Source organism: Pseudorasbora parva, chromosome 1, assembly GCF_024679245.1.
Source record: "Pseudorasbora parva isolate DD20220531a chromosome 1, ASM2467924v1, whole genome shotgun sequence".
In the NCBI taxonomy this organism is placed as follows: domain Eukaryota; kingdom Metazoa; phylum Chordata; class Actinopteri; order Cypriniformes; family Gobionidae; genus Pseudorasbora; species Pseudorasbora parva.
The window spans coordinates 58,684,278-58,710,036 of record NC_090172.1 but is presented as its reverse complement, the minus strand read 5'-3'; the positions used below and the strand labels follow the sequence as shown (position 1 = coordinate 58,710,036).

The following is a 25,759-nucleotide window of genomic DNA, read 5'->3' as shown; positions in this document are numbered from 1 at the left end:
TGATTAACTCTGACTTACTTGTGATTTTGCCAGGTTTTCTGTTCTGGTTGAGGAGGTTGTTGTACAAGTCCTTTCTGTGCAGGTGGCAGGACCTGTCTCCACACCTTGGCCATGGTGTGGCCCTCAGTGCGATCCCTTTGTAGGCGGACCACCTGCTTGTCCACACAGTGCCTAAAACGAAAGCACTTACATTAGATGCCTGTGAATCTTAGGTATTTTTCCCCCTAATGCAATCATTTAGAATTCCAATTATTGTGAAATTATGCAGAAACTCACCGTAATGTTAAGACGGCTGGGAACATGGCTCTGTGAGCTGAACTGAGCTGGTCTATAATACATGCATCCCATGAGGAAACGGCCAATGGCTCGTTCCTCTGACTCCTTTGCAGCCTCTCTGCATGCGAGAACCAGCCGAACAAGTGGCAGATCTGTCTGACCATCTTTTCGAGTAGCCACAATGGTACAGAAAGGTGTTCAGATTGGAACGGGCAGGGCAGTCAGACCTTGGACAGCGCAGACTGTACTGCCACACTCTGGTCTCCAAAAAAAACCAGCGCTGTGGAAAAAGAAGTCTGCAGATGGGGCTTTCCCTTTCACCACTCCAGGAAACTCTGGAGGATGAAACCACATCCTGTCATCCTTCAGGACTTTCCTCCACCTTGTGTTGCCGTACTTGTCTTTGTATGACACTGCCCTCTGGAAAAGTCCCTTTTCTCCATCCTCCTTTAGCCACCCGATATCTGCTGTGGGGAGCCTTTAAGGAGCAGCCTCCCACATCTTGTGCCAACCTTCGAAAGTCACCTGGTGGTATAACAAAGACAAAACATTATATAACAGCCACTGAGTACATGCACCTAAACATTTTTCTTATCTGGCAACCATTGGGACTTACAACCCCTGAACAGTTACCTCAGAATGCGCAGTGTCTGCTGAGGATGTTGCCATGCCCAGGCATGGCTGAAGTGCTGCAGCAGCCACATTAGCACCAGCCACTTAAGCATCTGCAGCAGCCACATCTGATGTCCTCTCATGTCAACATCAGGAGCTGATGCAGGAGCCTGTGTGTTAGTAAAAACATTTTTAATTTACCTAAGCATATTTTTGAGGGCACCCCCATTTACTCTGCCCCACCAGGAACCAGGGAGGATGTAACGGGTAATTGTAATCTATAAACTATGGACTTACTGCTGAGGGTGGAGTAGCAGTTTCTGTGCGTGGCTTGTGTTACGGAGCTGGATGGCCCTTTTTTTTCTGGAGACTGTTTTATTTTTACCCCTTGCATCCTCTTCCGCTAAATGAGGACAAACATACAGGTTTGTAAAAGTCAGTGTCAAACCAGCAAGACAACACTTTCATCCTGAAGTGGACATCAGCACACAGCGTCTTTATAATGTCTTATTAGATACAGATTGTGCATTACTTGGTGGTGATGTCCTCCTCCTTCATCAGCCACTGACACGCAGAGAAGTACGCCTCCTGTCCCATCCTCCTTTCGTGGTCCATCCCTGCTTGTGGGTCAGCCTAAAGGGTCTTGTGCAGGCTGTACCACTGCCACATCTTCAGGGATGTGAACGACCTGAAGCGGCCCTGTCCATAAATGGCCCTGTCCACATTCATTTCGAAGTGGCAAGACACCTGTGGCAGCAGCTGCACATACCGCAGCAGGAGATCCTTCACCCAGTGCCCTTGGCTTGCTTTTTTTGCTTGGTGGCTTTCTTTGATGTGGAGATCAAGGAGACTAAAATATCAAATAAGAATTTGTTTATAAAAAAAAGAACAAATCCTGAACATTTTGATTCTGTTTAGTGCAACATACTTACTACTTAATGTAGCCGACATGGTTCTCCACCAGCCATTTAAGACTTTGGCCTTTGCATTTGCCAAAGTTCAAATGTAGCTGGCCACGGTACTGCACCTCTGGTGTCGAGGTAACGGCCCAACATCTCTTTTTGGCTGAAGACAAAAATTGTATTTGACTTTAATGACAAGTACAAAAAAATCTATCCTGCTGTGTAAACAAAGGGTGGAAACGCATCAACAGCTCAAGTGCCAAGATATTCCTCACACAAACCTTCCTTACAAGCCGTCCTTTTATCCAGGACTGTGTTTTGCTCGTGGCAGGTGTTATGAGAAGCCAGTGACTTGGTCTCCTTAGAAGCCTTAGGGCCCGATCACACAGAACCGCAGCAGAAGCACTTTTTTTTTAAATGGATTTTGGTTGACAGAGAGCGTTATGCGCCGGCTGCCCCTTGCGTTTTTGAAGGAGCGTTTCAAGACCATGAAGTTGAAAGAAAATCAACTCTGAAAAGTCTCGACGTCATCGCATTTATTTTCTGTTGTCCAATCAAATTAATGGAGAAGCGGGCCTTCTGTTGTGTTGACCGTTACCTTGATTTGAGATTTGACTGACAGGACGGCTGATTCGGGGGTTGCCTAGAATTTTTTTTTTTTTTTTTTAACGCAGCACACTGCTCTTTTCTAAATTAAAAAACGTCAACCAAAAAAAGGCAGTGCAGTGCGCCTCGCATTTTTGAACATGAAAAACTGGTTCTGTGTGATCGGGGCCTTATGGAGGCATTGTTGCCTGTTTTGAGATGAGGGAACAGCTGGAGGGAACAGCTGCACATATTTTATGAGGTGATTCTTTACCCTCTCGTAATTGATGGCTCTTCTCTCTTTGACGTGGCGATCAAGGACACTAATATATGAGAGAGCATAATTAGTTCATTAAAAACTAGTTTAAGTCTATTAAGTGCTTTCTATTTAAAGGGGAGGGGGGGGGGGTGGAGCACTCAGTTTCAGTCAATCTCATGTCAATCTTGAGCATTACCTACCTACAGAGTAGTATTGCATCCTTCATATCTCCAAAAAGTCTTTAGTTTTGTTATATTTATAAAAGAAATATAGGCTGTACCGAGTCTTTCCGGAAAAAAACGAGCGCCTGGAGGCGTATCGAGTGGGCGGAGCTAAAGAATGACGATCGCGAACAAAGCGGTGACGTTCTCAAGCGTGGAGAAGAAAACGGCTATCGATCTCAGCTAATAGATAATGATCCAGAATCAGATCTGGAGGCTGAAATAAATTGAACATGAGAAGCAACAACAGCAGGACGTCCGTCTCTGTGGTATGTACTGTATTTAGTGGCCTGTCAACATTAGTTTAGGAGGACATGATTTGGTTTATGGACTATTGTATACGACTTAACATTAGCCGTAGCAAGCAAAACGGTTTTGCACGTCAGACTAGTGTAACGTTATACATAGAACAACAATGGAGTAACCGTTTGAATGACGAAGCACGCTTTGTGAGAACGCTAGGTTTATGTTTGGGTGGTTTTACAATAACGTTAAACAAACTGACACCTATAGTGATCAGCTAAACAAATGTATTTAAACAAACACCATAGATCGCATGCTCCATTGATAAATTAACTATTGTTATACACGATCGTGTCGTTTACTGATGTTTACTCACGCGACGATAGCCAACAGCACAGACATTTGAAGCAGTTTTACTCACCAGCTGCTTCCAAAGCAGGACCGTGAACCTTTATCGTCACCGCTCCATCAAAAACACACTTCTTTGGTAACTGTTGATTTCGTGAAGTCCTGTGACAGCAGTAACCGTGGAGATCCACTTTTGTGACACGATTAAAGTGTGATGATGTGCCGCTTCCCGTCATTTCTGCGTTCAAATCGGTTCAAATGCAGCGCTGCCTTCCCGGAATGCTGTGCTGAAGCGTTGAAGTCGCTCAACGTCACCCATAGGAATAAAGTGAAGCGCGGTGGGACAAGTGTTGCACGGACGACGGGATCTGCACCTGAGAGCTGTGTTTATGGGCGTGTATTTCCTCTCTCGCTCTAGTAACGCGCGTGCGCACCCTACCGGGAGAAGAGCCCGTACGGCCCATACAAGGACCTTCCGCTCTATTGACGTCAAGCCGACCCATACTCAAAAAAACCTCTCCGAAACTTGTGAGAAACCGGAAGGAGTATTTTTGACACAAATACTCCATCAAACGTCTAACATTAGTTTTTGAAACTTTGTCTATGTTTAGGATGGGAATCCAAGTCTTTAAAGGTGTAAAAAGCTCAGTATGCATGAAACAGCATTTCACCCCCCCTTTAATGTGTCCAACATCATTTTCCACCAGCCATTTGAAACTTTTGCCATTGTACTTCCCAAACATGATCAGTTGACCCTGACAATGCACCTCCATTGGAGTTGACGTGATCAACCGGCATCTCTTTTTAGCTGAAGACAGAATTTTTTTAGAACTTTGATAACACGCAAGCACAGAAGCTCTAGTGCACAACAGTAGGTTATCATGACTGCGGTGGAAATATAAGGTGGAAAAAACATCTATGACCCTAATGCCAAAGTATTACCTTTGTTATAAGCAGCCTTCTTGTCACTCAGCTCGCTGTCGTCTTCTGTGGTTTGGGATACGCCTTGGCCTTCTTTGTTGCCTTATGAAGGCATTGTTGCCTATTCTGTAGCACTCTTGTCTTCAATGGGCAAGGAGGGCAACAATGGATCCATGAGACATGAGGAGTCTCTCCTGATGACGAATAAAATCACACAGTTTTGGTGTTAATTTTGGGTAGAGGAACACCCAGTTTGCTCATAACTAGATCCTCTGCCAAAATGCAATGCTGGACTCTCATAGGCATTTGTGATTTTTCTTTTTTCAGGGGATGTTTCAGAACTGTGAGGTGATCCCAGCCACAGAAGTTTCACAGGGGTGTACATCAGCCTGTTGCGTCTGGCCATCTTAAATCGCTAAATCAAGGCGGCCTCAATAAAATCAGAGTTTTGTACAGTTTGTGTAACTTCTGTGGCTGTTGCATCAATGAGCTTATTCCTGTTCTGTTGTTTAGCTTAGCTTGTCCTTAGTCAGGCCAATCTCCACCAGAAGAGAACAAAACTTTTACAACTTTTGGAACCTAGGAAGTGGGTTGGGACTACAAGCGTCCTCGTGTGGAAAAGTAAAATAATTGCATATTAAGGTAAAATGCTTTCTTTGCATAGATTGGCTACATTTGAAAATAATAGCCAGGCTAAAAAGATGTTATTTCATTCTAGTAAAGGGCAAAGACAAAACTACTTGCAAAGGCTGGAGAGTGAGCTGCAGTGGTCTTGTCGGTGGTTAGGGTTATGTGGGCTGGGATGGTAGTCACAATGCCGTTATCCGTGTCACTGTGGTACGCCTCATCTGGTTCAAGCTGGCCAGGCTGGACCGCCTCTTCCTCTGGACTGGGTCTGTCCTTTGAGAGGTCACCGAGGGAGAAGGTACCAGATTCACCTTGCTTTTGGATGAAATTCTCCTCTACAGTCTAATCAAATTGTTGAGGCGCTTAATGAGAGGTGCTGAGTATGTTGTTGCGTCAGCCTTTGCCACCATACACTGCATCAGAACTGCGGTCTGAATTCCAGCGAGCGATTCCACTAATCAGGTAAGCCTGGAATCATGTTGGGCAGAACTTTGTCTAATACCTCCAGGCAGTTTCTTCCACAGAGACACTTTTAATAATAGCTATCTGTCCCATTGATGGTAGTGGATTGAGCCACTCTACATACTCATGTACGGAGGATCCTGTGTCGCTGCTGGGCTTACCACACAACGTCTATGGCCTCTGCAAATAAACCATAATGAACAGGTAAAAATAATATACACTGCTTTTTTTTAATATGTTTGCATCACATTATAAACTGTACCTGATGACTTGAAGCAGACTCCACTTTCTCAAGCCTGGCAGGATCTTTGAGCTCATTAACAGCTATCTGGATGTGGTGCTTCAGTTGTGCCCTTGACACAAAGTGTAGATAAGGAGTTCTTTGATGTCTCTGTGGATGAGGAGGATGCTGTTGACTCAGATTTGATCACTTTTAGTAAGTGTCATCCAACCATGAGAGGTCATTCATGGAAAAGCTTGTTTTCTGTGTAACAAATGTCATAACATTCTGATTAACATATCCATGACATGGTGAAATTGTAATAATTTAAAACATTTGTGATTCAGACAACTTATTTGATTCTTGTCATAAATTAACTTTCTAAATCTGTTCATTTGCAGACTGGCGATATGGGTGATGGTGATTTGATATGACGGGTGTATTTAACCACCAGCTGACAGAGCTGAAAGCCTTCTGAATTGAATCACTCTGACTCCAACTAAAATCATCTGGCCTGGCCCCACATCTCCTGAAAGGTATAATTCTCAAACCCTTTCTGTTTCATAAACACATTGGTGGATGTTGGCCTCCAGGAAAATTGATAATTGTGCAAAGCTTTCTGCATACTCGGCCTTTTATCTGGTAATTTGATATGTTCCCCTTTCCATCTTTATTAGAGCGTTCTTCTCTGTGCTTGTCATCCAAACTACAATTACAGGCATCAAATGCTAAATTATCATTGAAACTTTGCAAAGATGGAAAGATTATAGGCTACAAACACTCAGTTTCAGTCAATCTCATGTCAATCTTGAGTACCTATAGAGTAGTATTGCATCCTTCATATCTCTGAAAAGTCTTTAGTTTTATTATATTTAAAAAGAAATATAGGCTGTACCGAGTCTTTCCGGAAAAAAACGAGCGGCTGGAGGCGCATCGTGTGGGCGGAGCTAAAGAATGACGAGCACACAGCTTCAGCACGAGACCTTCTGAAAGCTGACATCCTCAAGCGTGGAGATGAAACTCTACTCTAATAAATGGATCCACCAATCCTTGCAAAAGATCCAGTGTGTATCTGTATTTGCACTCGTCAAATGATTACATTTCCAACGTGTTTTCGCCTCGGTGAGTAACGTAGCCAATCACAGACATGTTTGTAGACTTCTACAACGGAATTGGCCAATCACAGGTGTTCAATTTGGAATCACTCACCGCTCGAGCGTTCGTCCAGGCACTGAGTTCAGTTAAACACGCGCAGCAATCCTCTTTAAGTGCAGACATTGTGAAAATAAGAGATTCATTGTATACCAACGTCACTGCGGAACTTTATGAGATTGCGTTTATTGAATGAGTGACAGCTTTTAGTAAATATAAAGTATATTACCACCACTACACGCTTCAAAACACTGACCCATCCACATATACATGCGGGATTCACTTGAAAAATGTGATGAATGATAGTTATAAACATTCTTGTCGAAATGAGGCTCCTAAAAATGTCAGGAAAACACGATTCCTGGCTGCATATCATTATCGATGGATCACTGAATCTTTGGTAAGTTGTAAGGATCGTTTGCTCTACTCGTGTTTTCCTCCATTAACTCCAGTCACGCAGCAGCTCTTCTGCCTCTCAGTTCCGGCTGAGGGGGGCGTGTTACGGCAGGAAAGTGACGTTGATGCATTCCCTCTATGGCTGTAGGTCTATTTATTGAACCCCTCCCCCCTCATACTGTCTCCTCCCCTCTTCCCACCCTTTACCCTCCCCCCTTTCCACAGCTTTCTACACCCATTTCTCGAGCCTTTTTCTATATCTGCGTTGTGAACGACCAGTGCTCAAGTAATGGGGCTTAATTAACTTACAAGCCTTACCTAAGTGACTTAACTTTGAGTAAAAAAAAATAAAAAATTAAGCTTACCATCATCTTATTTGCTGTCTCCAAGAATGTGGTTGCTTCTGGTGGCCATTTGTGGGTATCGCTTCTCGGCCTTTTGGCTAAGATCAAGTGTAGTATCTGTTCTTATCAGTTTAATATCTGATACGTGCCCTACCCGGGCACCATATATTAAATTGATTTTTGGAACAGGGAGATGGAATAGGGGCTTGCTTCGTCCACTCCACGCATCGACCTGGTATTGCAGTACTTCCGGGAACGGTGCACCCCCCTAAAGTGGTCAAAGTAAGAAATGAATTAATCTTGTATGGTAGCAGAGGTTAATAGCAGTAGAGGTTATTGTTATTTTTATGGTGTGTGTTAAAGCTGTTGTTGTTGTTGTTAGTGGTCATATACCAGTAAAGGTAAATTATGTTTGGAATGGAAAACCAACGTAATATTTACAGAATGCTGTGTTGTGATGCCACTAGATTATTTATTTTTTTAAACTGCATCTGATACCGTAGGCATTATTCAATAAACTTGTGTGTGCAAAAGCAGTGGGTCACAATTGGGTTTATTAGTCCAGTTTGCCCCTGCTGGTAGATGCGCTAACTGCACCTTTTTGCATGCGAAGCACGTGTTTCTCTTGCCTGATTGGTGGAGTTGAGTCAGATCTTCACTATGATTGGTAGAGAGATCTACAGTAGGCTGTACAGGAAATGTAGACTCTCGGCTAATCATAAGGTCTGTTTGTCAACAGTCAGCGTAGACTGATTGACTCTAAACTCTGGATCTTGTTCAGTCATCGGTCATGCTGTTTTTAGAGTATAGATATAGGGGTTAGCATAGATTGTGGTGATGAACCGTGTGTAGTGAAGTGAGTGTCACCGTGGCTGAGAAAGATGTTCCCTTCAGTGGCCACACTACAGGCCGGATGGAGAACTCATACTTACCTGGCAGGGGAGACACCATGATCATGAAGGTGGTTCACCCAGGGCGAGGCTCAGCCATTGCACTCCGGTTGTGCTGACCCCTGCGAATTCCCCAAATGTGGGAATCTCGACTGCATAATTTCTGGTAGTGGGGGACTGCGTTCGCGCTCTCCCCTGATTTACTGGTCAAAAGACAGAACTGAAATACATTAGGGCATAAAAGTATTTAATCAACCACCCATTTTTATAAGTATCCCCATTAAAAATATGAGAGACTGGTAATTTTCATCATAGGTAATTATCACTTCAACTATATGCAATCACTGTCTGCAGGGTTCGTACACCTTTTCTAAGGTCAAATTTAAGCACTTTTCAAGCACTTTCAAGGTCAATTTTAATGATTTTTCCAGCACCTAACACCGCTGTAAATTACATACCAATACATTGTCAAAATTATTATTTAGTACACTTTATCATCACATTAAAAAGATAATAATACTATAAACAGCCAAAATCGTGTTTCGTAAAGCAGCAGGATCAGATATTTAACCAAATCAAGTTTTATTTCTTTTAAATGTATCACTGTCTAAGTAGATTTTGCTTACTATCTGACCTGCCTTTACCCTAAACAAAATCACTCGACGGGTTCACTTCACTTTCAATTCATTTATTGAACATTTTAAAAATGAAAACATTCGTCTTTGAGTTAGACAGTCAGTCACATGTACCTCATTGACCTTTTCTATTTTTAATTAAAAAAAATTTGTGTGTGTATGTCTATTAAAAGTCTAGGCAATCAAGTATTTCTTCTGAAGAGATCACTTTATATGATCAGTAAAGAGCAGCAGGTGATCTTTTGTCTTTTTGTAGTTTGAATAACTGCTGCCCCTTTAAGACCTGACGCGAGTGTGGAATCAAAACACTGTTCCTGTTACTCATTCTTCTGAATCGTTTACGGCTGTATTTAGGTTAATACACACCCAGATGAACAGTGTAACATTTTTTGTGTGTATTTGACCATTAATTAGCTGGGAAAAGGAGCTATTTTTTATTTTATTTACTTGTATGTCAGAGGTCGGCTTTATAACGGTATGTGCCCACTTCAGATATGAGCGCAAAATCTGCAGGAATTTGTAGAATTATGTGTCTAATCCCGTGTGAAATTCAGAAAAGCCATCTTTTCAGAAGTGAGTGGGACAGAATTTTTTTTTTTTTTTTTGGACCAATATAATTTATTGCATCTCTTGCTTTTAATTGGGCAAGATATCAAATACACTGCTGAACAATAACCACTAATTAATATCTATAATATTATTCTCTTATTATTTTTTGTGCCAATTTTATAATTGGTTTATATACTAGCCTACAAACACTTGTGCATTAACATTCCATAGATTTTATGCAATGTAAAAATATATATTCTAATGTAAACCAGCTGTTCTCTGTGTGAATATATAGTAAAGTGTGATTTATTCCTGTGATCAAAGCTGAATTTATCATCATTACTCCAGTCTTCAGTGTCCCATGATCCTTCACTAATCACTCTCAGATGAGGATCTGATGATCAACACACATTTATGATTATTATCAGTTGTGCTGCTCATGGTGATGCTTAATTTTTGTGGAAACCATCTAAACATTTGTGGTAAAATTAAAAAAAGAGATAAATTAATAGTTTTGTTGATCAGACATGCATTAAATTGATCACAAGTGATATTTTTTATATTACAAAAGATGATCATTTTTAATGAATGCAAATAAATGCTATCCTTTGAACTTTCTATTCATTCAAGAATCCTGAAAAATAACATGTAGGCTATCATGGTTTCCACAACATTTTTAAGCAGCACAACTGTTTTCAACACAGATAATAATCATAAATGTTTCTTGATTATTAAATCCTGATATGAGAATAATTAGTGAAGGATCATGTGACACTGAAGACTGGAGTAATGATAAATTCAGCTTTGATCACAGGAATAAATTACTATATATTCACATAGGAAAAAAGCTGTTTTAATTTGTAATAATATTTCAAAATATTACTGTTTGAACTATTTTTGATTACATAAATGCAGCCTTGGTGAGCAGAAGATACTAAACATTAAAAGCTGCATTATTCATATGATAGCCTATACTTTATTGTCATCAATAGCCTACATTGAGATGGCTTGAAAAACACACATAAAGCATATATATTGTCGCAATCGTCTGATTGTCGTCGTCACGTTTCATCTCTCATAACGATTGTTTTCCTTCAGCTGCAGCTCCAGCGTGACTGGATATTACGAATCCACTTTTGGACTTTCCAAAAGTGGATGAAGCGCCTCCTCATATTTAGATGCGAATAAAATGACAGGTCATGCATAGATTATTTTTTGTCTCTGAATTTAAATCTTGATATATTCACATTGGTTTCTATGTAAATACATTTGACCGTGACCTCAAGAAGCGCGCAATCAACCGAGTTTAGAGAGAGCTGTTTTTAGCGTCCCTGTTAACTTGCCCGCCCCCGCGCAGGTAACGCCGGTTCGGATCCCGCTCGGAGCGGGTCGACTAGCATCGGTGAGACCCAGTAAAAGTGCGGGGGACGAAAATACATTTTATTAAAAGTGAGGGGGACACGTCCCCCGCGTAATCTACGCCCATGGTTACTTGTATGATCATCTGACACTATTTTTATGCACTGAGCTAATGTTTGTAGGTTTAAATTTGTGGCTACGTTCACTGCCTATTCCACAAATGAACATGCCATAACGGACATGCTAATCTTACATTATCACATTATACATATACTCTGTCACTAATGCGAATTCCTAGCTAGCAGTTAATAGCGCAAGTTAAACAAATAGGCGCTAATGTGTAGGCTACAGTAACGTTAAACTACTTTAGTTAGCTTACTTGAAAGTCTATGACTTAGCCTACCTTTCATGTGACTCGAAAGAGCAGACTCGCCCATATAGTGAAAAGCTGCATGTATTTTTGCAAACTTTACAGGAGGCACTTCGTGGGGTTTGTGCCAGTTTGATCCAAAATTCGTATTTAGCATCTTTCAGCCAACGTTCAATGAAACGAAAACATGGGGGCGGAGTCACACGGAAATAGAGAGGCAGATCGCGAGCACAGCAGGTTTCATTTTAGGCTCTCCAACATTTTATTTCTACATTTAATAAACGAACTATTTAGTCAGATAGGTATTTGTTGTAAAAGAAATAGTTACAATTTCAAGCATTTTTAAGCACCTTATCCAAAATTCAAGCACTTTTCAAACCTTGAAAACACAACATCAAAATTCAAGCACTTTCAAGGATTTCAAGCACCCGTACGAACCCTGTGTCTGATTTTTAATGAATGTATTTGCAAAATATGGTGGAAAATAAGTAATTGGTCACCTACAAAATAAGCAAGATTTCTGGCTCTCACAGACCTGTATCTTCTTCTTTAAGGGTCTCCTCTGTCCTCCACTCGTTACCTGTATTAATGACACCTGTTTGAACTCGTTATCAGTATAAAAGACACCTGTCCACAACCTCAAACAGTCAGACTCCAAACTCCACTATGGCCAAGACCAAAGAGCTGTCAAAAGACACCAGAAACAAAATTGTAGACATGCTCCAGGCTGGGAAGACTCAATCTGCAATAGGTAAGCAGCTTGGTGTGAAGAAATCAACTATAGGAGCAATTATTAGAAAATGGAAGACATACAAGACCAATTATAATCTCCTTCGATCTGGGGCTCCAGGCAAGATCTCGCCCCGTGGGGTCAAAATGATCACAAGAATGGTGAGCAAAAATCCCAGAACCACACGAGGGACCGAGTGAATGACCTACAGAGAGCTGGGACCAAAGTCCGGAAGAGGATTGGGAGAATGCCACATGGTCAAATGAAACCAAAATAGAACTTTTTGGTAAAAACTCAACTTGTTGTGTTTAGAGGAGAAATAGTGCTGAGTTGCACCATACCTAATGTGAAGCGTGGGTGTGGAAACATCATGCTTTGGGGCTGTTTTTCTGCAAAGGGACCAGGACGAGTGATCCGTGTAAAGGAAAGAATCAATGGGCCATGTATTGAGATTTTGAGGAAAAACCACCTTCCATCAGCAAGGGCATTATACGATAAACCGTGGCTGGGTCTTTCAACATGACAATGATCTCAAACACACTGCCCGGGCAATGAAGGAGTGGCTTCATAAGAAGCATTTCAAGGTCCTAGAGTCTCAACCCCATAGAAAATCTGTGTTTCCCAGCGACAGCCCCAAAACATCACTGCTGTAGAGGAGATCTGCTTGGGGGAATGGGCCAAAACTACCAGCAACAGTGTGTAAAAACCTTGTGGTGACTTACAGAAAACGGTGGACCTCTGTCATTGCCAACAAAGGGTATATAGCAAAGTATTGAGATTAACTTATTTTCCACCATCATTTGCAATGTGATTTTCTGGATTTGTTTTTTCTTTCTGTCTCTCATAGTTGAAGTGTACCTTTGATGAAAATGACAGGCCTCTCATCTTTTTAAGTGGGAGAACTTGCGCAACTGGTGGCTGACTAGATAGTTTATGGAGAATGAAAGTCATTCATCTATGCTCAAATGCATTTGTATTTATAGTTTTTTGCTAAATCTTTTAAATGGCATTTATAAAACAGTTTTTTAGAATATTAGACACTGAATTTAATATTACGTTTGTCTATCTATAAAAAACTTGGTCAATTTATGTTTGGAGCTGCTGAATGACTCAATCCCTTTAAGTAAAGTAAGGGAAATAGGAGACTTCTATGGAATGCAAATGTTTAATACATTAATGAATGTGAAGAATATAAACTTAACTTGACAGTGATTTCGAAATATGTGTGTGAGACAGAATTGGGGTGATTTAAAGTATCCCCAGCAACAAAAATATTTGGTGAAGCTGAGGCACCAGACTCTGAGCTGTGATTGTGCCTGATTATATGAAGAAACATGTTGCTGCATGACTGTCATTGTTATTGATGTCATTATGTACTATATTATATTATTATACATAAAAATTATATAATCTTGTTCATTACTTAAGATAATGTATTGATCTCTACCAGGGACAAGATAGTGTGTTATAGAAAAAGCCCTAATGTTATCGGATATCTTGGTGGAGACATACTTCAAGACTTTCCCAAACGTAGGGCTGGACGATATGGCCAAAATTTATATCACGATATATTTCTTAATTTTGGTCGATACGATATAATTTCGATATCGATATGAACTATATAAAAGCTTTAGAAAAACTACCAAGAACTGCCACAAGGGATTTCTGTATACCTCCAAACTTTTGAAAAATTAATTTGCCAAGTCTATGAAACCTCCTCCTATAAAACTTTATAATATTTTAGAAATAAAAACGGTACAAATAAATTAATGTTCACCTTTTATTTGTATTTAGCCTTTATACGAACAAGAAATGTGAAATCACCGTCAAATAAACATAAGACTCTCACTTCGCAGACGCAGTTTATTGAGCATTTTCTTTTAAGTTTTAAATTTCAGTGAAGAACGATTCATAGCGCTATATTCTCCTTTTATGCAAAACTATACCTTTATCTACTGATGCACAAAAAATAAATAAAAGAAGACTCAATTCAGTGGCCTATTTGTGCTCTGCTTGAGATGAGTGCACGCTGCTTTTTGCAAGGCTTTAAACACGAGCAAATGATACATTATCGTGAAGCCATGTCTGACCGTCTTTCACAAGCTTTGAAAGGTAATTTAAACGAGAATGAATGCATTGGTGTTAATACATGACATTGTGTGCAAATGTGGAAAGTATTAAAACAAATGTGCCACTTGCCTCTTACATAAAAATAGTCTACATGGATTATTTTTAACGCTTGTCATCGTATTTTTAGACATTAGATTGATGCAGCTATGTCGATTGTTACACCCACCTCTCCGGCACATTTTGCAGCACACTGAAACCTGAAGTTTAATATCGATTTGTAATAATTGCAGAGAATGTCTGTGATCTTAATCCCGTGCGAATCGGCCATCTGTAATTTGTAAAGTAAAAATTCCCCCGCAAATGACCCATATTTCGCCGAACACCGAGGTCCTGTGATAATATTAGTCCCGTGCGAATCGACATCTCTGTGATTTGGCCAGGATTAGGCGGATTGTATATCATTTTTGCAAGCTTTTTTTCTTCCTGTGAGCATTTCTATCTTTATCTTTCACGAAGAATAAAGTCTGCATTCGTAATGCGCACAGTTACGAATTCCCGTGCAGCCGCGCCCGCACGGATTATACTTTCACTTTAGAATGATAATCAATTTGGGAGTAATCTGATTGAATGGTGTGTTTAATATTAACATCAATACTGTTCTTAATGAAAAACAGAACAGAACAGTATAGTAGGCTACAATGACAATCTTGTTTAAATAGGCGCTTTTACATTTAGTTTTGAAACTGAATCTTCCGCCGTATATCGTCTTCTCACTCGTGATAAATTAAATCTGATTCCTGCCGCCGGTCTGAGCTCAGTTTATGGCGTCTGTTCACTAACTGAACGAAATTATATTTATTTATAGGCTACTGTAAAATAATCAAAACGATATCGATGCCTGTTTATGATTTCATACAGCTAACGAAGTCTTGACATCATATCCGGGAGAAGTCAGTAAATTCGATGGATCTATCAGCCTACTACTGCTGCTGAGCACTGGCTGCGTGTCCGTGGTGTACGTCATCACGCAAGAAGCCAATCGTGTTCTGCTCTTTCTGATGGCTGCGCCCTGAACGTCAGTCATATCGAAATATCGGAAATGTGTTTAAAAATCATATCACCGTTATTGAAAAAAATTATATCGCGATATATATTGATATTGAATTATTGTCCAGCCCTACCCAAACGTGAACATGATCTGTGTTCAGCAAAAAAGGCCTTCCTCAGCAGCTTTAGTGATGGCAGCTCTTTCTTTGGTTGCTAAAATCCCCTGAAAGCAGAGAAAATAGGCAAGGATACAGTCTACATTATTGATAGTATTATTCGAGTACTGAAAGCCATTATTAAACCACAACAAATTATAAACATAAATATATTTCACTGCAATCAATCATTTAGTTTGTAAAGTTCTCAAAAGTCTGTCCAGCAAGGTCTTTGGAAATGGATGATTTTTCACAATAGATCTTTTTTTCCTGTACTTTTTATTGGGTTGGCCACAATGTGCCCAGATTTAACCCTTGAGCCTTTCCTCCACAATCAGGATGAAGCCACGAATTGCTGGATCCTGCGATCATGGAGGTCAAGCTTGTTCCAGGCACTGATGACCCGTCTGTACCTTCAGGCCGCAGTTTGTCCGTGGATTCCTCAGAGGTCAGAAAAAGTTTCTTGTAGATCTGATAATAAATACAAAACAAAGAGATTCAAACCTTTATATTGGGGTTTATTTCAGAGTTGAATTATTATTGATGGTTAAAAAAAAACACCTCAGAGATTGAATGGAGGTTATTTGTTCCTGTTACAGTGAGGACTTCTGCTGTGTTTGTCAGATGGAAATCTGCACTCATGTATGTTAAGCCGGGTGCACACTGTACGATTTTGGCCACGATTTAGCCGTCTGAGACAAATTTAGGAAATCCTAAAAGATTCCTCAGATCCTAGGCTAAAATCTGACATCTTTGGTCGTTAGTTTGACATGTTCACCAGCAGCCGATTAATGAGCGCTGCGATCAAATTTGACCTCAGACGAAATTCTGGCAGTGTCAGAAGATTTGGCACAGAATCCTGCAGTGTGACTTCTCCTACAACGACAGTCAAATATCTCGGTTTTTCAAGACAAACTATGACCAAAACGAGAGCTAGAGATTTCTTTGTAGCCAGCATTTCAGTCCCGCATGTAATGCAGCTCACTGTCACCCAACGCGTCATTCATTGATGATATAAAACTCCGGTCGAGTTTTCTTGCGCGCGTCCGTTTTTAGCGCGCCTTAACTATCGTGCAGTCTGACATTAATGACAACTGAGATCTTACAGTGTGACACGGCTTACATCGGGGATCATGTTCGTACAGTCTGACAAGGGAAATTCGCAAAGGATTTTGAAAAATCGCAGTGTGCTATTAGTCTTTGCCTAAACACTTAAGAAAACAATTAACTCCGACTTACTTGTGATCTTCCCAGGTTTTTGTATTGGCTGAGGAGGGTGGTGTATAAATAAGTCCTTCTTTTGCAGGTACTCCTTTATCCAGGACCCGTCTCCACACCTTGGCCATGGTGTTGCCCTCAGTGCAAGCCCTCATCAGGCGAAACCTTCCTCTTTGTTGAGAATGAGCCGTCTAAATCACTTTAGTGACGCGATGATGTCCTCAGCGTTCATCACCAGCCACTGCTGCACTGAGCTGTACACCTTCTACGCCATTTTCCTCTCGTGGTCCCAGCTTGCGGGTCAGCCTGAAGGATCATTAATTTATGGAAAAACTAATTATTTTAGTGGATACTTACTGCTTAATGTAGCCAACATCATCCTCCACCATCAACGTTGGCCGCTGTATTTGCCAAAGGTCAGATTAAGCTGGTGAAGGTACTGCACCTCTGGAGTCGAGGTAATGGGCTGACATCTTTGATGTGGCAGGGGATACAGATGTGGAGTCTGGGACGCTACAGAGAACATGTCAATAGTCATGGCAGTGGATGTGGCTGTGCATGTGAAAGTCTTTGACGTAAATAAGTAAGACTTTGATTACCGTAGACTCCATCACCTCTAATAAATGAGTATCGTCCAGACAAGAAGGATCATTGATGGAAGAGCTATATATTTTTAAAAAATAAATAAAACAAGTAATGTACCTAGATTTTCTATAATGAAATGAGCCTTTTGATTAAAAAAATGCAGATGACTGCTGTGGCCTTCTTAAGGTACAATGACATTAAATGCCATACTGAGGATTAGTATATAGTTGACCCATAATAATAGGGTTTAGTTGTTTACCAGTTGATTAGTAATCCATTTATTTCCGCTAGTAAGTAGGTTATGGGTGAATGTAGCATAATTTATATTTGAGAAAAGTCTTTTATAAATGACTGCATGCAAACTCCAGTTATACATGTGAGGAAATTTAGGAGTCGTAATACGTTTATAGTAAATACATTAATGTACAGAGCCCCTAAAGGGACCTTTTCAACAACAACAATAATGGTTACCTGTGCAGTTTCTGGTGTAGGTATTTTAGCATTATTATAACTGTGCACTGTACCTTTTATTTAATTCAATATATCTTGCAAGCTTTACTTTTACAACTTATTGTAATGCAGAAAAAAACAATGTCAGTTTGAGTAGCTATGTTTGCAAACATTATTAGATGTCAGCAGTACATTGTCTGTGTTAAAAGGGGGTGAAGCACTCAGTTTCAGTCAATCTCATGTCAATCTTGAGTACCTATAGAGTAGGCAAGGCAAGTTTATTTATATAGCACATTTCATACACAATGGCAATTCACTTGTGCAAGTACAATTAGTATTGCATCCTTCATATCTCCAAAAAGTCTTTAGTTTTATTATATTTATAAAAGAAAGATAGGCTGTACCGAGTCTTTCTGAAAAAAACGAGCGGCTGGGGGCATATCGTGTGGGCGGAGCTAAAGAATGACGAGCGCGCAGCTACTGCTCGAGAGCGTTAAGCGTGGAAAAGAAAGCGCTACCCTAAATAAACCATGGCTATCAATCAGATTCGACTTATAGATACAGAATCCGATCCGGAGGCTAAAATAAATTGAACCGGAGAAGCAACAACATCAGGACGTCCGTCTCTGTGGTATGTAACGTTACTGTATTTAGTGGCTTGTCAACATTTGCGTTTGTTTACTTGTGGATTGTGAGGACATGATTTGGTTTATGGACTATTGTATGTGACTAAACCTTAGCAATCGCAAGCAAAGCGGTTTTGCATGTCAGACTACTAGTGTTACATAGAAAAACAATGGAGTAGCGCATTTGAATGTGCTTTGCGTGAACAAAGTAACTAAGTTTAACGTTATGTTTAGGTGGTTTTACAATAAACAAACTGACACCTATAGTGGTCAGCTAAACAAATGTATTTAAACACACACCATAGATCGCATGCTCCATTGATAAATTAACTATACAATCATGTTGTTTACTGATTTTTACTCACGCGACGATATCCAACTACACTCAGACATTTGAAGCAGTTTTACTCACCGCCTGCTTCCAAAGCACGATCGTGAACCTTTATCCCGTTGACATCAAGTCGACCCATACTCAAAAAAAAACTCTCCGAAACTTGTGAGAGACCGGAAGGAGTATTTGTGACACAGAAATACTCTATCAAACGTCCAACTTAGTTTTTTGAAACTTTGTCTATGTTTAGGATGGGAATCCAAGTCTTTAACAGTGTAAAAAGCTCAGTATGCATGAAACAGCATTTCACCCCCCCTATAAAGTATAATAATCAATAAAATGACCCCAAACTGTGTTCTAAACCCCTTACGATTTTGCATTTGATGCTTATTGCATTGCCTACATCCAGGGAAATTTTAGCATACAAGTCTAAAGAGATTGTTCACAAGAAAATATTCACCCTTCACACAGAGAAATTGTGTAAAATACTGTACCTTTAGGGGTACAACAGCTTGTCACTGGGGCAGTACCCTTAAAAGTATATCTTTGTACCTTTTTTTTAGCACAAAAAAGTTCAAAGTAGTATCTTAAAGGACAACTCCGGTGAGAAATGAACCTAGGGATAATTAACAGATGGTTACAGAGTAGATTGTTCTCTGCGATGCGTTTTCATGAAAATCGAATGTAAAGAGTTTTATCTCTAAAGACAGATTAGCTTTTAACGCTAGTTTATGGGGCACAGGGTAAGTGAAATTAAATCACTAGTTAATACCACTAACAAGGCTCAAAATAGCCTCACACTAACACAGTAGCATAATGAGGGTCCCTACATTTAAACCAAAGCATTGAGAACTTAGTAAGTGTACAAACAGTTTAATAAGAAGATACTTTATAAAGACGCGTTCACGGACAGGCGCCATCTTGGAAAACAGTCTCGACTCGTCGAGTCACGAACGCTCTGCTAAGTGATGAACTGTGACTTGGAATCTCATATGGTCCGTTGTTTCCGGAAGAAAACACTGAACGCAGCAGAGAAAATAAATAAATAAAAATAAAAATGTCCGTTATTACATTTCACAAACTTAATTCCTATCGACCAGCTCACTTAGAACAGCGCTCGTGGATCGATTCGTCGAGACTGTTCAAGACGGCGCCTGTCCGTGAACGCGTAATGCAACTGTTTGTATAAAGTATCTTCTTATTAAACTGTTTGTACTCTTACAAAGTTCTCAATAGTGATGGGACATCTGAAGCGAGGCCCCGGAGCTTGTGTCGAGCAAAAAGGGGCGTTCCAGATGAAGCCCCGATTCGAGGCTTGTATCGTTTCCGTGAAAATCACGTGACGATGACAAACGAGGCCTCGTTTTCTGTTGATTACGTCATTGCTTCATTCTGAGTATCGCTTTCAGATAAAAGTGGTTCGAAACCTCGCGGCTCTTGTGGGGTTTGCAGTAGGCATTTGCATTGGTGTTGAGGTGTTGGTTGTATGTAGTAGCGATATCATTATATATCATAGCTGTATTATATATTATTTTACATTATACTTAGTTTAGTAGATTATTAGAGTAAATTAGCCTAGTTGTAATACCTATACGACGTAATTATAATATATATATATATATATATATATATATATATATATATATATATATATATATATATATATATATATATATATATATATATATATATATATATATATATATAGCCTATTGTATGTGTGTGAGAGCAGACTATATGCTATTCTAATCAACAATGGATTGTAAAAAATACGACAGATGGAGCGTCAGCGAGTTTCAGGCTCATACAGAGGATAAAAACAGCAAGAACTGGAATTTTTATATATATATATATAGGGCTGGGCGATATGGAGCAAAAAATATATCTCGATATATTTTGCTATATCTCGATATACGATATATATCTCGATATCTTTACAGGAAAAATAACCCCCTAAAAACTACAGCAAAAACAAATATGCCAAATACCACAAAAACTTTTTTTTTTTTTTTTGAAGTGCAAAGAGGTAGTCAAGTGCTTTTGCGACATTTAAAAAAAACTCCCTGATTACATAAATAATAATAATTTAACTGTAAAAGAAAATAAATAATATTGCCTTCTTTTCATTTATTTCATGCTTTCAAACAATGAATCAAAGACTCCCTTTTTTACAGTTAAAGTAAACAGTAAGCATTTTGCAGAAAGATGGGGGCATGACTGAGATATAAATAAACTGATTTTGTCATAACACCATTCCCTGTTAAATTTGTATCAAAATTCACACAGTGATGCTTGTCATGAGTTTGACAAAATTCAAACTCATCATGCAGATCATGTAGGCTACACATGAGCTGAACTTCCCTTCTTTTCCAGTTACAGAACGAAATATGAATGTCAGAAGGTAGGCTATATGATAATATGATACAGTACAACTTACAGAAGAGCACCGCGTGTCAGGACACCCGGGATGTCGTGTTTTTCCCTCTTGGTTAAAACGTGAATAGACCTATTCATCATAATCCCGTGATAAAGCTGACAAAATAATAATAGCAATGATATTGCAATACTTTTTAAATGTTATCAAATGATATGCGATCATTTTGACATTTTAACCGAAAACTATGCGATCAGTTAGACACTGATCATAAACTGGCATGATTGCGACCGCGTCTCGCACCAGTGTCAATCACCTGACTGTGGGTGAAACGTGCGATTTGAACTATGATGAACATTAATATTTCTTTATGAATTTTAGCAAGCAGTTGTGCTAGAAGGAAAACATGGTCTCTAAGCTGAGTCCTGAACAACGTGCGCGCTTGTCAACATGATAACTAATCCTCACCTGGTTGCAGGGACGTGCACAGGATTTTTGAGGGGCAGTTGCTCTGACCTAAAAAAGGGACCCCCCCACCCCTCATGATCTGTCCAATTACATATTATTGTTATTGCCATTATCATTATTATTTCAATGCCCCCTAGTGGTATTTATGTTCTGCTCAGGAAAAATATTATAGGTGGGGCTATTTTTTTGCAGGGGGGTCTGGGGGTTTCTTCGACAAGAATTTCTTTTATTTCGTAGATGTGATTTCCTGCATTTTGGTGCGTTTGAGGCCATTTCCCTTGCCTATACCAATAAAGAACTCAAACCAGTCAATATCAATAGTCTAATAAAAAAAGACAATATTAATTTAACTGCCATCAACAGTTTATGATCGTCCATTTGTTATACCTTTCCGACAACGTTAAGTCTCACCCGACAACGGCGACAATCTCCTTCTAGTGCCGCTCATGCAGGCTCAGCCAAGGCGGTTAGAAGGATTTTGGGGGCCCCAAGCAAAATGGACATGGCTAACTTTCTACAGATAAACGGGTAATGATTAAAAAATGTTTGTAAAACTTTAAGAAACCATTTTTAAAACATCTATAAACATTACATAGATAGACAGACCAAATATTCCTAACACTTTGTTAAGGGTTACTAGTTGGTTTGTAAACTGTCTATAAACATTATCTGGATGGTTATTATGAAGTTGCAATAGATGACTATAATACCTTGTTAAATAGTTAATAAACAGTAACAGTAAAACATGTGGGTTGTCCTGATACTGTACTTCAAAATGCAACAGTGTAAAAATTGCCACACCGAATAAAGTAACTGTTCAAGATCCATTGGTAACTTATAAAAATAATATCATATTTGCATAAACTGTTACTACCAAATATCCCGACACTAGCACATTAAGATAAGCTATGAAAAAAATCATGTTCCTCTGCCTCTTTCTGGTTAAATAAAGTTTATAATAATAGTTAATGCTATATTAACTATTCCAGGTTATTTATGCATAGCATAAAAATAGTTAGTATAGCATGCTATGCCACTTTCATCAAAACCTATTACAAAGCTATAGCAATTTTATGTCATTAAATACGATAAACAGTTATTCTGGAACAGATCTGCGTCTTCCTTATCCCGTTAAAAAACATCTTACAGTAGCTATGTAACCGTATTCCATCCGTTTGAAAAAAAAAAGTTGCACTAACTGTTACAAGCAGCATTTGCCAGGCAGGTAACGTTAGCTAACATAAACATATTTTTGCTAGCCTACCTGCTGCAAAATTACACCATTTTTGTACAAATAAAGCTATTTTATATAGTGTAATTTATCACTTACCACTATCTTGTTTTTTCTCTTTTTTCTTTTCTGGCTTCCTAAAGCATAATTCCGCTTCATGATCGCCGAGGAGGTTTTGTATTGCCGGCAGCAGAGATTGCGTAGTTGGGTGGCTGTTGTCAGCGACGACTGAGAGGGCCCCCTTGAGGGGGATTCCGATAACAGTGTCATTGCACTTTACTGCATTGACTATCAAAGGGGCGCTCAAGCAGTTTGTCGTTGCATTTTATTCTTAACCTGTCGCTGTCTTGAGGCCCCAGGCCAGCTCGGTGCCCCAAGCAATTGCTTGACTTTCACTTTCGGACGGGTACCCGAATATGGAAGTGAACGAGGCTTTGCGATTTTTTTTTTTTTTTTGTATCTAGGCCTACGTGAAATTCTGCATCCATTGTACGATTTTTTTATTTATTTTTTTCCACCTCGGAAGGGCAACGTGAGTCGAGAAGGGCATATGGGCAGTTGCCCGGGCAACCTGAGCAACCCCCCTGTGCACGTCCCTGCCTGGTTGTGGAAGCAGCCGTGTTCAATGAGACAACACGCGAGGGGAGGGGGAACAAAAGCAAGAGGCGGGAGGCGCGCGAGGCTCCGCGAGCACAACACAGAGAAGGCAAACAAGCAAAGTGGCGGAATCAGAATTAAATATAAACAATATATCGATATATACGATATGTCGAAATCCATATCGAGCTGAAAAAATATCTCGATATATTTTAAATATCGAGATATCGCCCAACCCTATATATATATGTATGTATGTGAAATGAGAGTGTATGTGTGTGAGAGTACCAGAATGAATTATGGCTTGTACAGCCCCTCATATTTTAGTAGTAGGCCTAGTGTTATTATTATATATATTATTGCTATTATTATTATTAATAATATTATGATAATACTAGACTGTATTAGGGAAAGCTTTTTCTCATCCCTGTTGCAGTTTGCTGTTCCACAATTCCAGTCCCATAAGCACTGCACTATTGCACTCCCAATCAGCACTGCACTCACAATAATTTATTTACGATCATTCTGGGCATTCACTGTCATCACTAACCCAAAGAACTACTGAATAGTTGAACACAAAGCTGTGTGTTTGTGTGAGTTGTGTGTGCATAGGTTAATACAGGCAGAGTAAAATACTTTATTAATACACAGGCAATAGAAAAAGGGTATTCCCACACTATGACAATTTGGTTGCTCAGGATGAATAGATTTGTGTGCGATGCATTGCTTTGCACAGCAGGTGTCACTAGGGAGCACACTTTTTCATGAGGCTTCAGGTAAATGAACCTTTTGGTGAAGCAATGGGCTGGAAAGCCTCAGTGGTCCAGGAAGCCTCATTTGGCCATCACTAGTTCTCAATGCTTTGGTTTGCTTGTAGGGACCCTCATTATGCTACGGTGTTAGTGTGAGGCTATTTTGAGCCTTGTTAGTGGTATTAACTAGCAATTTAATTTCACTACCCTGTGCCCCATAAACTAGCGTTATAAGCTAATCTGTCTTTAGAGATAAAACTCTTTACATTCGATTTTCATGAAAACGCATCGCAGAGAACGATCTACTCTCTAACCATCTTTTAATTACACCTAAGTTCATTTCTCACCGGAGTTGTCCTTATTTGTACTCTAAAAAGGTACAAAGATGCCCTTCTGGTCACTGTTTGTGGTGTATGCATTCAGCCAAACGATCTTTCTTGAAAAGTCGTCAATACAGCCATTTATGCAAATACCATATGGCTTTAGTTTGTTATAAGAATCAAAGTGCAAAATGTAATTCGGTACTTTTTCTAAATTGGCTTTCCTGCGTTTTGCACCAATGGGATCTAGCGAGCTCGAAATTAAGCAAACATGTTATTTTCTAAAATGCAATCCGTTTTCTTTACACGTTGCATCCACCTGTATTCATGGAGCTGGCTTGAAGTTGAGTTGATGCTGAATAATGGCGTATTCAATACTTGAATATTATTTTCGTCGAAACGGGCTTCTAGACCTCAAAATGATGTACCTGTGTCGAAATGGAAGAACAGAAACCATGTCTTTGTACTGAAGTCCAGGGTTCAATTAAATAGGTCTATTAATTAATGCGCATCCACATCCATGCTCTTGTTTCCAGTGGCAGTAAAATTGTACACAAACCGGACATCATAAGGCAAATAAGGCGAAAGTCTATATATTTTAGCAAAGGTCCCTTTAGGGGCTCCGTACATTAATGTAGGTTAAAAAAAAAATCAGTTGATATGCCATCAAATCATATTGTATGAATGGAGTTACATATTTAAATCTAAGAGTTATTATAACTGCTATCAATATGTCAAGGGCTTATTTAATGCCGTCTGTCCGGTTTAATTGCAGTTAACACGATCAGCAGTCTTTATAAAACCAAACGTTTGTGTTTTTAATTATTTAGGGGTAACTTAGTGTGATTTAGAATGAGTTTCCAATAGACCTTGTGATAATTGTGTTTGCAGCACTTACGGTTTCGCAGTAGCTCTGTATATTTCTGTTATCGCTGTCAAAGTAGCCGGTGAAGTGGATTCAATTATTGAAAAGTTAACGAAAGTCAACATGAGCTTGTAATGTTTTAAGCTGGTGCATGCCATTACACGAGCGGTTCAGTAATAAATCCGTAAAATGCGGTGGAGATTCAAACCGGAAGACAGAACACAGAACGACGCGGGCAATTTGTAACGTCTCTGTTCTGCGATTGGTAGTCTTCAGTTCAGCATAGACATAATATACGTACACGCCCCATAGACTGACGCTGCCTATTAGAGCGGACGTATCAGCGCGGCGCCATCTTGGATGGGTCCCCAATGCGCCGCCCCCCGCATTTATTTCTACTGAGGAAGAAGTATTCTCAACTACAATGATCATAACTCCCCGAGTTTTTACCGGATTTTCACACGGTTTGCTTTGTTACAAACTGCAGAGACTTAGTTATGATACAAGATGCTGTCACACATTGAAAAATTCTGCTTTCATGTAGAAAGACTTTGTATTACGAGCTTTAA

General features: G+C 39.6%; 1 protein-coding gene, 2 long non-coding RNA genes and 2 other non-coding genes across 6 annotated transcripts in view; 3 read left to right on the top strand and 2 right to left on the bottom strand.

The window, feature by feature from the left end:
• The window catches only part of LOC137078889 (uncharacterized), a 21,554-nt gene extending 12,876 nt beyond the window's left edge, over nt 1-8,678 (bottom strand). Inside the window, exons 1-9 of the mRNA XM_067446705.1 lie at nt 8,501-8,678; nt 7,590-7,836; nt 5,719-5,847; nt 5,112-5,636; nt 4,389-4,561; nt 1,821-1,953; nt 1,421-1,738; nt 1,186-1,291; nt 910-1,058 (exon numbers count right to left, since the gene is read on the bottom strand). The gene's annotated coding sequence lies outside the window, so the exon portion shown is untranslated. The remainder of the gene's footprint in view (nt 1-909; nt 1,059-1,185; nt 1,292-1,420; nt 1,739-1,820; nt 1,954-4,388; nt 4,562-5,111; nt 5,637-5,718; nt 5,848-7,589; nt 7,837-8,500) is intronic.
• LOC137078958 (uncharacterized) lies at nt 5,759-16,817 on the top strand. The gene is made up of 4 exons (XR_010905381.1): nt 5,759-5,892; nt 6,078-6,212; nt 15,712-15,821; nt 16,680-16,817. It is a non-coding gene; the product is annotated as an uncharacterized lncRNA (long non-coding RNA).
• Nucleotides 7,647-7,837, top strand: LOC137088911 (U2 spliceosomal RNA). The gene has a single exon (XR_010907606.1). It is a non-coding gene; the product is annotated as a U2 spliceosomal RNA (small nuclear RNA).
• Nucleotides 8,493-8,656, top strand: LOC137088821 (U1 spliceosomal RNA). Its single transcript, XR_010907574.1, has one exon. It is a non-coding gene; the product is annotated as a U1 spliceosomal RNA (small nuclear RNA).
• On the bottom strand, nt 13,789-25,759 carry LOC137078945 (uncharacterized). 2 transcript variants are annotated; one of them, XR_010905378.1, is made up of 6 exons: nt 25,224-25,759; nt 17,191-17,254; nt 17,037-17,104; nt 16,613-16,897; nt 15,650-15,844; nt 13,789-15,441 (listed from the first exon to the last, which is right to left on the bottom strand). It is a non-coding gene; the product is annotated as an uncharacterized lncRNA (long non-coding RNA). The 2 variants fall into 2 exon arrangements; XR_010905377.1 differs by having other exon boundaries at nt 13,789-15,844.